Source organism: Macaca nemestrina, chromosome 12 (genome assembly GCF_043159975.1).
Source record: "Macaca nemestrina isolate mMacNem1 chromosome 12, mMacNem.hap1, whole genome shotgun sequence".
NCBI lineage: Eukaryota > Metazoa > Chordata > Mammalia > Primates > Cercopithecidae > Macaca > Macaca nemestrina.
Window position 1 is genome coordinate 38,532,022 of NC_092136.1, and position 13,695 is coordinate 38,545,716.

Consider the following 13,695-nt stretch of genomic DNA (forward strand, 5'->3'; position numbering starts at 1 on the left):
TGTTAAAGAAGTGAAGTGTCAGCTGCTTTTCAATGCACATCTTTGTATTGAGAATCACATACGATAATACTCTTTCCTTTCTCCCAGCCAAGTCACCATCCATTGATAGAGCCCAGGGATGTGACTGCAAATTAATGCTCTGTTATCATTTGTCTGCTTTTTTTTTTTTTTTTTTTTCTGGGGAATCTCGTATATAGTATCTATTCTGGATATACACAGCACAGATTGCATTGGAAGATACATTGTGAGGCATGGAGTGACTTGCTTCCCTATGAAAAACATAGTGAAATACTTGGATTTTAGATGTGATATAATACTAACCAACTTGATTTTTCTTATGTTTTGCTGTAGAGTCAATGAATCATGGAGTCTATTGGCAAGGAGGTTTCTTAGATATTGTCTAACCTAACTCCCAGCGATACAGGCATATTCTGACCCAGCAATACAGGCGTATTCTCAATCACATCACTAGCAAGTGGTCACTGAGGTCTGTTTGAGCTCCTCCAATGATGGAGAAAAAAACAGTTCACTCAGTTATTGGAAATCATTTGCTTATTCTGCGCTGAGCTTTATATCCTGGCTTCATGTATCTATTGGTATTGGTGCTACCCTCTAAAGATGTGAGATTGTATTACGTCTTCTTCTTGCTATGACATATTCATGCTGGACATTTCAGTCAACTTTTCCTTTTAGTTTAACCTGTCCTGTCCACTGCCCCACTGGCAAAAGAGGAATGAGCCAAGAGCAAACACCTGGCCTACGAATTGCTCTCCCTTGAAAATTTGAACCTAGGGATGCTGAGGCTGTGACTGATCATAGAACCCTTCAGAGTAGATCCCCCAAAATTTAGAGTCTGAATGCCATTGGGGCCTGCTATGGTGAAAGCAGAGAGACAAAATGGAAAGACTGGCTGTATCTTGAATTATCATGATCAAAAGGTAGAGTTTATTTTTCCTTGTCTTTATACAAGGCTGTATATATGAATGTCAAATTATTCGTGTATTTACCCTGAGAAGTCTTCATACTTATTTACTTTAGTTAGCACACCCCAAATGCAAGATGAGTTAACTAAAAATATTTTAAATATGTAACTGTACCAACATTAATTAAGCTGAGACATCATCTCCACCTAGGCATTTGCCTGCCACAAGAGGATTGAAGAGGCCACACCCTTAACCATGGCACAATCTTGAACTGTGCTTTGCTTGCACTTTTAAGAACAGCCACTCTGACTCACAGTTTTTCTAAGTTCTTTGTGCACCAGCCTTCAATCTTCTACCTCCTCTCTGATTGAAATATTCAGATTGAGACTATGAGTAAGTTACCATCACATCTAATTTTTATGCAAGCCAGTGCTTTCCTATTTTAATCTCAATTTTTCTCTTGTGTCTTTATTTTAAAATCTGACTCTCAGAAGCCAATGAATTCACACAATTTTCCCATTTTATTACTGCATTTTCTCCCTTATATTGTCTACAGTATGAAGCTACGAGATTTAAGGCTAAATCAATCTTACCCTCCAGGCTTATGTCCTAGTGCAAGTAAGGCAATTATGTGACATAGACCACACCACAGCCATGGCATAGATTACAAATCAATCACAACATGCTTTCTCTTTTTATTTTTTGAGACAGGATCTCCTTTTGTCACCCAGGCTGGAGTGCAGTGGTGCCATTAGGCTCACTGCAACCTCTGCGTCCCAGGTTTAAGCGATTCTCCCACCTCAGCCTCCGAAGTAGCTGGGACTACAGGTGTGCACCAACACACCCAGCCACTTTTTTTTTTTCTTAGTAGAAATGGGGTTTCACCATGTTGGCCAGGCTGGTCTTGAACTCCTGACCTCATGATCTACCCACCTTGGCCTTCCAAAGCGCGGGATTACAGGCATAAGCCACTGTGCCCGGCCACAACATGCTTTCTATCTTAGCTGTGCATCTTTCTCAGCAAGGGCTCTAAGGGCTCTAGGCAATAAATTCATTCATTTGCACATATGTTCATTACTTCAGCAAGGATTTATTGAACACCTGTTATGTGTCAGGCATTATTCTGAGCATTGATTTTAACTGGAAATTAAAATAATGCCATGCTTGAGTTTTAAAGATGAAATGAGACAAGGCATATAACCACCTTTTTTGAACTCTACAGCTGTATTCAAATAGGGATACAAATTAAGAAGTGGTTTTCATGTTCTTCAATTTCCAATTTTTCCTCTCAGTAATATTATTTTGGTAAAAGTATGATGCCTAATTTCTCATGGATATTGTATTTTTTCAGTAAACCAGAGGCAGAAAGTTGTACAAACTATAGACTCCAGTATGTTTTTAAAATCTGGCTTTATATTTACAAGACCTCAGCCAAGTTATTTAACTTCTTTTGTTCTCTGGTTCCTTAATGTGGAAATGCTATGAAGAAATACCAGAGACTGGGTAATTTGTAAGGGAATGAGGCTTAATTGACTCACAGTTCTGTAGGGCTGGGGAGGCCTCAGGAAACTTACAATCATGGTAGAAGGGGAAGCAACCACATCCTTCTTCAAATGGCAGCAGGAAGCAGAAGAGCTGAGCAAAGGGGGAAATGCCCCTTATGAAGCCCTCAGATTTTGTGAGTACTCACTCAGTATCATGAGAATAGCATGGAGGTAACTTCCCCCATTATTCAATTACCTCCCACCAAGTCCTTCCCACAACATGTGGGGATTATGGGAACTACAATTTAAGATGAGATTTGGATGGGAACACAACCAAACCATATCAGGTTATCATCCATTTTATTTATTGTCAAGGCCCAACTATATGACAGACATATATATTCTTTATCTTCTTAAGCTTATTTGTTCCACATGACAGTTTTGCCAGGTAGGCATTATTAGCTTCATATTACAAGAAATGAAACTGAGCCTCAGTGAGATTACAAATGCTTTAAAAGAACACAGAGTGAAAATGTAGAAAAGCTGGTTTTGAACCTAGGTTTGTTTCTCTCCAAATTATATGTGTTTTCCAATACATCAGTGCATCATTACCTCAGTAGCATTGCATTTCTGCTCTGTACATAATTAATCAAAAAGGCAACTTTTCCTCTGTTCCGATAAATTGGAAACACAGGGTTCCACATATCCAAGAGTATTTATCTTGCTATATTAGTCCCTCCCCTTTTTATTGGCTCTTGAAATAGTGAGCATTTTGCAATTGAGAATTATTGAGCCAACATATGGTTTCAATTGGATAATTTCAATGTATCATAAAAAAGAAGAAAGAAAGAAAAACATAACCAACCTCTGTACTTTTGCAAATGTCTTTGAATAAAAATTTGTGAAGTGAAAGTTTAGAGTTAAGTAGAGACATATTTTTATATTTGTTTATTTTTACCTTCACTGTTGGTCATACCTAATGGCCAGAGAGCTTCAGACACAGCTTTCATTCAGTTGCTTTTATGATTTCCTGCAGTTTGAGGCACTACTTACTAGAATTTCAATCTATAGCTTACTGTGTTTGCCTATGGCCTTGTGGTGGCTCAGTAGCTGCCAGTTTGAGTTGGTTCTTTGTCCCAGAAAAATTGTAAAGATTTAACACACCACTCCCATTCTACTGAAAGAGAGATTCATATACTCAGGTAGGTCTGCCTCTGAAATGCTTCAGGCTGGGAATCACTGCATTTCAATTAGACTGTGGTTTTCCACACCCAAACTAGTTTGGTAAAATCTGATATGTTAAGTTGGAGGCAATAGTTAAGGTAGGTTATGGGAGAATTCTAACTCTTCAAGGAAGTTTGGCACAGAGTAGAGGTGCCTCTGTCATGCGACTGCAATGATAATTATCATCATAATTTGTGTAGGAATTATAGTACTTTCAAATATATAGTTGCCTTTCATCTTCATATTGGATCTTTTGAAGTAGATATTATCAATATATTATTATACAGGTGTGGGAAATTCAGTTCATGGGAATTTTGACTTGTCTTAGTCACACTTAACACTAAGTAATTGATATTACAGACTATAACTCTCTCTTTTCATTTTGAGACTTTGTTGGACTTTTGTGATATCAAAGTCTGGTTTTCCTTCTCTTCTGACTGTCATTCTCAACAGCTTTCTCTATTTATTTTCCTCTTTGCTTCTGTGGAGCTATATATCAAGGTGTGTTGGGGTATGTTCCTGGAGTGATTTTTCTCTTCTCAGTCTATTTTCTTTGTATATGATCTCATTCATTACCAGGTCATTAAATATTATCCTATTCTGATGACTCTCAAATATGATCATAAGTGATACATCACTTCCATTCCAACCTAGATACACAGTTGTGAATTTTTCTTATTCTCTCCCTTTCAAATAAAAGTGTGGAAATAAAGAACTCCAAAATGACAGAATTGCAAGATGAAAGATGCCCGGATCCCTGTGTCACCACTGGAGGAGGGCATGAAGAATTGCAGGACCCACATTAGGCTGAGTCATGAACAGTAAATAAACCCCTCTTGTATTAAACCACTGACATTTCAGGGTTCATTGTTACTGCAGCATAGTTTTTCTTGACCTGGGATTGGTAAACTTTTTCTGTAAAGGAACATATAGTAAATATTTTAGACTTTGTTGCAGCAAACAGTCAAGAGGCAAAAATGGGAATTTCATACTTATAACAAGAAAGAAGCCAAATTTCCAAATTTCAAATTACTTTTTTAAAAGTAATAGCAATATAATGTTATATGTAATAATCTAAGTCACATTATATATAATAATATGTTGTTTGTGATACAGATCCACTAATGAGAAAACTGAATTTTTTGGGGAGGATAATGTTTTTCTTAATTGAAATTCAGAGGTGGTGTTCTCTCTTAACAAAATCAACTGCAAATTTGCTTCTGTTAATGCTTATCTGTAATATTATATGTAAAACATATTTGATCTTTAAAACACTTTTCCACAAAGATACTGCCAAATATTGATATTAATCCATGTTAGTTGATCATTTATGGAATTCTGTTAGATTCTTCTCTTGATAGTTGCTTTTTAGCAGGTCATTACATTGCAGATTAATTACTTTAAATTGAAGGTTAGATGGACTCTAATAATAAAGTTACATACATTTTGAAATATAAACATCTCCTTTGCACTTACATTGAAGGTAATAAAATCTTCTGGAACTCTGGTTTAAACTCAGAAATCTATTCATTGCAAATTTGTAAGGGAAGAGACATCTTAATTTTTGTTTTAATTTTTGGCAGCACAGAAAGTTCACAAGGCAGCTTGACATTTGTTCTTATCTGTTAGTGCTACTGTAAGAAAATACTCAAGACTGGGTAATTTGTACACAATGGAAATTTATGTCTTATAGTTCTGGAGGCTAAGAAGTCCAAGATGAAGGCACTGGCAGGTTAAGCATCAGAGGAGGGCCTAGACAGACCCAGGCCCTCAACCCCTTATATAAGGGGCCTAATTCCATCATGAGGGATCTATATAGGTACCATGGCAAACCCTATGCTATGGTCTGATGTTTGTGTCCCCTCAAACTTCATAAGTAACTTAATCACCAGTGTGATCATTTTAGGAGGTGAGGACTTTGGGAGGTGAGTAGATCATTAGGGCAAAGTCTTCATAAAAGAGGCCCCAGAGAGCTGCCTTGTCTCTTCTACCATGTGAAGAAATATCATATGAGGGGCCATTTATGAATCAGAAAGTGAGCAGGACCTCAACAAACAAAAAATCTGCAGGCACTTTGAACTCAGGCTTGCAGCTGTCAAGACTGTGAGAAATAAATGACTGCCGTTTATAGCTACTCAGTTTCTGGTATTTTGTTATAGTAGTCCAAAAGAACTAAGCCATCTTAGTAACTGACATTACAGAACTTTATATACTTAGATGGTGAAAAACTCCCTAGATGTTTCATATCTTTTCCATTTACTCTTTAATTTCAGAGGACTGCAACCTGGATTAAAGTCTGGAGAACTAAAAGAACAAAGGAAATCCAGTAGGTAGCTGTATAGTCATTCAAAATAGTCTCGCCTTGAGAAACATCTTAGTATTAAATGGAGGAGAAAAAAACATTGAGAAGCTTTTCTGTCCCATAACTGTTCACGCTAATTGTACTATTAATATTAGACTTGAATACAAAATACAAGTCTACTTTTCCTGCTTTCCTAGAGGAGCTTGTACTCCAGAACTAACAGACTACTTGTAGCTCCTCAACTATGCTATATTGCTTCATTGACAGTTTGCAATTCATTGCATCATTTGCAAAATGTTGATGGAACATCTAACTGAAAGACTTTTGGGACATACCTTGAGGGAATGCATGTAAATTATTAAGCATGATACTTAGCATAATCACATAGTAAATGCACATTATTATTAGCAGTAGTATTACTACCGCTTTCTGCCTGTTCAAATGCTGTTCCTTTTTACCTGAAAGTGTCTTCATTCCATTCTTTTTTAGAATCTGTCCCCAATCTGGGTGACTTCTTTTCTGTGTTAAATAGAACTTTGATTATTTTATTTACAATGACAATAAAAATTCAGGTCACAAAAATTAAACAAAGGGTTTCACACCCTCATTATTGCCCCCCAAAATACAACAATCAAACATGATTAGATACTATCCTTATTACTTGTAGCCTTTGGAAGGTGGGAGACTTTACTCTCTCCAAGTGCACCTTGTCCCAGAGTAGGAATGCCCTGAGGGTGAACAAACACAGATATTTTTTTCTGAGCTTTATACTGGAGTTTCTGCAGGCTTCTGACCTCCTTCCTAGCACCAGCTTCTTTATAATATTTTGAAGTATGGGATTTGTGGCTCCTCAAGGCTACCGTACAATGGACATCCCATAGGCAATTATGTTAGACCCTAACAAAGGAATGAACCTCTTCCCAAATGCATTTGATAGGGTGAGCATGCAAGACCATTTAAGTTATGCAGTTTTCAAATGTTATATATTTTTTCCTCAGTGCAAAAATGCAGATAACCTCCTTAAAAATGTGTAACTCGCTTTGGTACAACTTGATTAACAATAGTCAATAATATTAATATTTCATAATATTACAAAAAGGAGAAATTATACACATGATTTGTACCAGAATTTCATAAAGTTATTTTTCCTCAGACTATAATGCACACACAGTTTTCTACTATTTATTTACTCCGCCAGTATGTCAGGACACATCTGTTACTTCTATTATTATACAATTTTAATCTTTTCTGGAAGATTGAACCATTTATATATTTGTTCTTTGAAGGTACCATATCTATGTGTGTGGGTAAATGTACACATATTTCACCTCTGAGAGTCTTGCTTAGAGCACAGACATTGATAAAATATTGGAACATCCCTATTTGACTAAAGAATGAATCAATGATGAAAATCTAAGGCTTGCTGGCAGTTCAGTTCAGAAGCTGCCCCGTTGCATCTGCGCAAAACTGATTTCACATCTTGAGGCCCTGGATTTGGCATTTTCTTGGCATGTATATATTTGGGCTGAATCCCCAGGGTGACCTCCTCTATGTATTTTCACTAGCCATTGAATCCTTCCCAGGGAGAACAGGAAGTCTGGCACTGCTTTTGATGACACATCAATGACGTGATGTCTGGTTTCTATTAAAAATCAAAAAGCAAAAGTTTTTATGCCAGAAACAAAGTATAGATAATGTCATATATAATCATTAGTATATTGCTTAATATACTAAGCAACCAGGCTCAAGGGCTGCCAGTAGATCCTGCATCATGGTGAACAGCTTGACTAGAGGCCTAGCCAAGGGTGAGAAAGGCAAATGCCACAGGCAATCACAGACTTCTATGATAGTCTCTGCATTTTCTGTTAAATGGCCCCATTAAGATAGAACTGCAGTAGTTATTTGGTTAGAAGCAAAGTAGTATACCAGTAGCGTGTCAGGTTTTAAAGCAAAGCAGGTTCAACTGCTTAAATTGTGCCCATATATATAACATACCTGAATTTGGAACTTGTAAGGGGTATGACTTGGTTCCCTTATAGACTCCAGACATAACTGTCTTTGTACCAGGATTTAAACTTGGTCCCAAGGAGTTCTTCTATCTAAAAATAAGCATATTATACCTACTTTTTGAGGTTCTGGAAAAAAGGAGATAAATAAGATTAGTGTTTTTCCCTTAAGAAGCATATAATCCATTGGGAGAGAGAGAGACATGGAACGTACAAAAGCAATTAGGTATAAGAAGAGCTGTGATGGGGGATATACAGATACAGACAAGATATCGAATAAATTGGGGCAAGAGTCACACCTGACTTCAGGAGGAGGCTGTAATGGTCAGATTCCCAGTGCTCACCATTAGTCATTCATCCTTTTGTGGTCCAAGAATTGGAGTTGTTTAAAATGTCACATACTGGCCAGGCGCGGTGGCTCACGCCTGTAATCCCAGCACTTTGGGAGGCCAAGGCAGGTGGATCACGAGGTCAGGAGATCCAGACCATCCTGGCTAACACGGTGAAACCCTGTCTCTACTAAAAAATACAAAAAATTAGCGGGATGTGGTGGTGGGTGCCTGTAGTCCCAGCTACTCGGGAGGCTGAGGCAGGAGAATGGCATGAACCTGGGAGGCAGAGCTTGCAGTGAGCCGAGATCGTGCCACTGTACTCCAGCCTGGGCAACAGAGCAAGACTCCATCTCAAAAAAAAAAAAAAAGTCATGTGCTGCATGAGCAGGATAACCTACTGATATACCAGAGAGTAAGTAGAAGGGCCATGAGGCCACACAGATAAAGGAGTTTTGTTTTTGTCAACGGGAAAGGAGGAGTATTAATATTAGACATTAATAACTGACACTTAGTCTTACTATGTGCCAGCAACTACTCTAAGAAATTTACATGTATCATCTCATTGATCACATTGAATCTTCTCATATTCCTGTTAGCTAGGTATTATCTTGAGAATGAGAACCTTGTATAGAAAGAGGAATTACAGTTGCAGGTCAAGGAAGGGTGCTTTATCCTGGAAGGCAGAGCAAGAAGTAGAAGTTGAGCTATCTCTGGAGAAAACATTCATGGGAGTATCCCACCCAGAGGGCATGTATCTTGGACTGGAATCTGAGGCATGTGGAAATTTTGAGTATCTTAAAAGGACAAGTTGGAAGAGATGATGGGCACAGGAAGGTGGGGTGGAAAACTAACTTTTTCTGAAACTTATATAACTTTATTTACAAGTTTGGCCCTCAACAGTTTGATACGTGGTCTATCGTCAGATTTTGACTTCCTTAGAAAAATAACCTCTTTCTTTCACACGGACAGAAAGGGATGAAAAATGATAGTCACTGCTAATTTTTTAAAGAAAATTTACTATGTGCTGGGATCTGTTTCAAACACTTAGCATACATCATTTCATTTACTCCAAGTAAAGCTGTATAAGGAATGAGCTACTGTCATCCCTACTTACAGATGAGAAAATGGAGATTTAGGATGGTGAAGTAACTTGTCTAAGGGTCACATCTCTAAATCAGGTATTTGAACCAACATTAGAAACCATAGCAGTCTGATTCCAGAGCCTACACTCTCAACCCCAAAGAGAGGAAAGTGTTAGATTATAACTCAAGGTGAAACATTTCTGTTATGGTGGAAAAATAAGAAAAATAAATTCCAGCAAGATGTGTCTTTTCAAAATTAAAATATAGTTTAAGCAGTTAAAGATTTTTTGCTGCGAGGCATTACAGACCACTGATAAATGTGTGCTGTCTCAGGCGGAGATTGGAAACAACGCAGCGGTAGATTTTAGCCGTCAGCCTGTGGTTTGCTGCAGCTGTGATTTTCCATGGATGCAGTTTTAGGCTATCTTGTCACTGGCTTTTTGGTGCCAGAGGCTGCAGAATGCTGAAGTTTTTCTCCTTTTTTATTTTTATTTTCTGCAGACTTGACTATGCCTGAATCACCTAAGATTATTACCAGTCATGAGCCCTTTGTTGTACTAACGTCTTACTCCCAGTGCTATTTTTTCTTATTTCAATTACCTTGTTGTTCCTCAATGTGATTTTTACTCTGGTGGACGGGAGGGGGGGGGAACAATCTGTCTTTTGATGATTTTGTTGGTTTTTCATTGGAATAAATCTGCAAAAATGCTTTTCAAAACATTTTGAATGGCAGCAAACAGTCTGGGAGGTGTTTTAATGCAATGGAAAAATAAAGGATTCATGGGGAAAAGATTTTCAGAGAACGTGGACAGAAAAAAATGTTAAAGTTGTTTGAAACGCAGCTTTATCTACCAAAATGACCCATCTAGTGTCTTTACACAAGACTTTTCTTTCAGAGGTGTTCAGGCTCCAACATTTTGAGTTCACAACAACAAGCAAATGCAGCATATTTGAAGCAGCAGAGCGAAGCATTGGCTTTAGCAGGAAGTCAATTATTGACATTTACTAGCTGGGAACATTGGGCAAGTTTCTGTGATTTACCTCTGCCAGTCTCAGTTTTCTCTTTTGTGAATTGATGATAATGATATTAATTAACTCATAGTTGTTATGAAGACTAAATTATATATATATACATAGCTATTTGCTGAGTGTTTGGTAATATTAAAAGCTGAATACTGATGGATATTATCATTATTTTATAAGTACCTTTTCTTTCCTGCATTGATGTTAAAATGACATCAGTAAAAGTGTGTTGGTATTGATCCTGGAAGAATTCTGGCTTCATCTAGTTCAATCTTCACCAGACCAAAGAATCCTGCCTTTCTCCCAGAGACATCCACAATGTACTCATTAGTGCCATCCGTGGGCACCTTACTTTCTTTCATGATTGTATGTAGCATTGTTGGAAAACTGGCTCAGAGTCTTAGAAAGTACCTATTCTAAGTACTGGTTTCTAGTAATTTCTACCCATTGGCCTCAGTTCCGTTCCTTGGGGCCACCTAAGATGGATTTGGTCTCTTTTCCATATGCCCCAAATATGTGAAAATATCTGAACAAGTTACATAACCACTCCGGGCCTGGGTTTACTCATATGTAAAGTGCAGACTAGTGTTTCGCCCTCATGGTGGTCTCCTGAAAATTAAAAATAGATATATGTCTGAAGATAGCCTAGCTATAGCAGGTGCTTAATAAGCTGTAGTGTGCTGGACTTAGTTTAAGAGCCTCTGCAGATTCTGTGAGTATTTGTCCATGTGGCTGATGACTCTCTATGAAGATTGCCCAATGTCATATGTTTTCCTGCAGGCCACAGAAGGGATGTTTGGATTTTGGTTAATGCACATGGCAGCTCTCCATGATGGGGGCTGTGTCTTTTTGGTACTCTATTACTTGGCCAAACAGCCACACTGTGAGGAAGTTTCTCGCTGCCTTGTGGTGCTGGCTTTCATGACATGGCAGTGGCTTGCCTCACTTTGGACTTCCCATGTCAGTGCTTCCCTGTTGCCCCTGGGTCAACAGACCTTGAGAGGTGCCCACATTGGTGCCTTGGTTTACTCAGCCAGGTCAGCAAGACTGGCAGTTGCAGGCTGCAGATGAGGCTCGCGGGCACCTATGGGCTCACCCCTCATGCCGTGACTTGTGCTGTGGGTGTCACTGCCGCTGCCTCAGGTTCTGGCTTCCCCAGGTGAGAAGCTGCAATTCTGAGATGAGGTGAACTCAATATCCTGTGAACACTTTGACTAACAGGAGCTCAGAGCTGGGCTTTCTTTTTGCTCCCTGACAGCTCTAGAGTGCAGTAGTTTCAGGCAGTTCTCTCAAGATGCCCCATGGGACTGAGCATTCAGCAGTGTTTGCTATGAACATGCTATTGAAATGACTCTCCTTTCCATGACTCATTCCTCCCTTTATTTTACTTCTGTTTTCAGGGATTTCAGTCTCAATAATTTGGGGGGAGTTAGCATATAACATTTGTCTCAATCTCTGTGTTCTTGGGAACTCTGGTAAAGATGGGTAACTGGTATTACTATTGCCAATGCTCTTCCTCTTACTCAGATTTCATTTCTTTGGGTTCACCAACCATTGCTTTCATGGCGGATTATCAGCTCTTCACTCTCCTACTCACAAAGCAAAGCTTATTTCTCTATTTTATGAGTCATCGTCTTTGGCCCAGTACTTCCCTTCTTTTATTGCCGCCGCCAGAGTTTCTCCCTTAATTCTTACTCTTCGCTTTCAAATCTCATCTGGTAATCTGATCTAAATAATATGCCAACAAGTGCAAGAGACTTGACACATCTCCTATGGGAGATAGTATGTTTGAATATTCATAGAAGTTTTCTGGAAAAAGAGCCCCAACTTAACTAGAAACCATGGATTGGCAAATTTTTCTTGCAAAAGGCTAGGGATTAAGGGATTAAGTATTTTAGGCATTGCTAGCCATAGCCATATGATCTCTGTTGCAGCTATTGAACTTTATAGGTGTAATGTGAAAGAAGTCATAGCAAATATGTAAATTAATATGCACGGTGTGTTTCAATAAACTAAATTTGCAAAAACAAGTGTTTGACCAGATTTGGTCTATAGGTTTTGGCTACAGACACTTGCTCTAAACAATGGAATTATAAAATTTTGGAAAATGTGGGTTATTCAATATCTTTCAAACTCAGTTTTCTTAGTTTCAATTCATTTTTAATTCAGTAAATGATATTGAGAAGAAAAGGTAACAAATACTTATTGAATTCCCCAGTGAGCCATATTCTAGGCTAGGGATTTCCATATGACACATCATTTGCTGCTCCTAGCAACCCTGTGAAGTCACTGTTGTTATTCTACTTTTTAATGAGATGAATAAGCAGGTCCAGAGATAAGTGAATTGTCTCTTTGTAAAAGGCAGTGTCAAGATTCAAAAATAAGCTTACTTTAACTTGAAGATCTATATTAAAGTATTCTAATTAAGTATATACTGTATGTAAAGTTTTGTACCACTGGCTGCATAGAATACAGAGATGAATAAGACATAGTTTCCTTTTAGTTAGAAGCAAAATAAAATATCAGCAAAATAAAATAAGACAGGCTCTGATATCCCAAGAGAACTACAAGGTACTAAGGGAGTTTAAAGGAGCTGCCTATCAGGCAGGTGGGAGGCAGGAAAATCCCACAGAAAGGGTGACAATTAAGGTGATATTTGAAGAACTAATATGATTTTGAAAGCTAGAGATAAGGAAAAAGGTTGTTCTAAGCAAAGAAAGAAAGAAAGAAAAGGAACAGGAAGAATCAGTGCCTACCGAGGAGGTGCAGGCCATCAAAGAGAAGGCTTGCCTTCATAATTGGCCAAAGGCTTTGCTCAGCCCTATCCCTAAAGGCCCCCTCTGAGTCTATCTCTGTCCTTTGACTGACCATTAGTTAAGTGAAGTCGTCCTTGTCTAATCTTCTCCTAGAAGGGTGTTTCATTGTGCATGATGGATGCAAAAACAGAATTCTCATCAGTAAAAACAAAAGCACACAGAATGGGAACTAATGAGTCAGAAGCTGAGTAGATTTTGGAAGAAGGGAAGGCAGAAAATTGTCACAGGTAGTACCAAAGCCGTAGGGCCTAAGATAATGTTCTAATTTAAAAAATGGGAGTTGAAGGCTCATTTTTATTACATGCTGGTTTTACTGGATTCTGCAACATAATGACCAACACTTTGCACACATGCAGAACAGCCTAAAGCTGTAACAACTACGACACGACTAAATCCATTGGTCAGCTGTCTTTTGCAATATTTATGACAACTGCAATTTAAATTCTTACTTGAGCAATCATATTTTCCCTGGACCGTGAGGACAAATAAGGGCAGGAAATTTG

At 38.3% G+C, this 13,695-nt stretch overlaps 2 long non-coding RNA genes across 10 annotated transcripts in view; one reads left to right on the forward strand and one right to left on the reverse strand.

Moving 5' to 3' along the window:
- Window positions 1-13,695, forward strand: part of LOC105463294 (uncharacterized) — a 444,863-nt gene that overhangs the window by 255,767 nt on the left and 175,401 nt on the right. The window lies entirely within an intron of this gene.
- LOC105463290 (uncharacterized) overlaps window positions 149-13,695 on the reverse strand; it is a 226,903-nt gene continuing 213,356 nt past the window's right edge. For 5 of the 9 annotated variants that reach the window (XR_011610749.1, XR_011610748.1, XR_011610743.1 and 2 more), the window contains 2 exons: window positions 7,929-8,032; window positions 149-7,575 (listed from right to left, as the gene is read on the reverse strand). This is a non-coding gene — a long non-coding RNA (uncharacterized lncRNA). Of the gene's footprint in view, window positions 7,576-7,928; window positions 8,069-13,695 lie in introns of all 9 variants that reach the window. The other 4 variants (XR_011610744.1, XR_011610750.1, XR_011610751.1 and 1 more) reach the window with 3 other exon arrangements.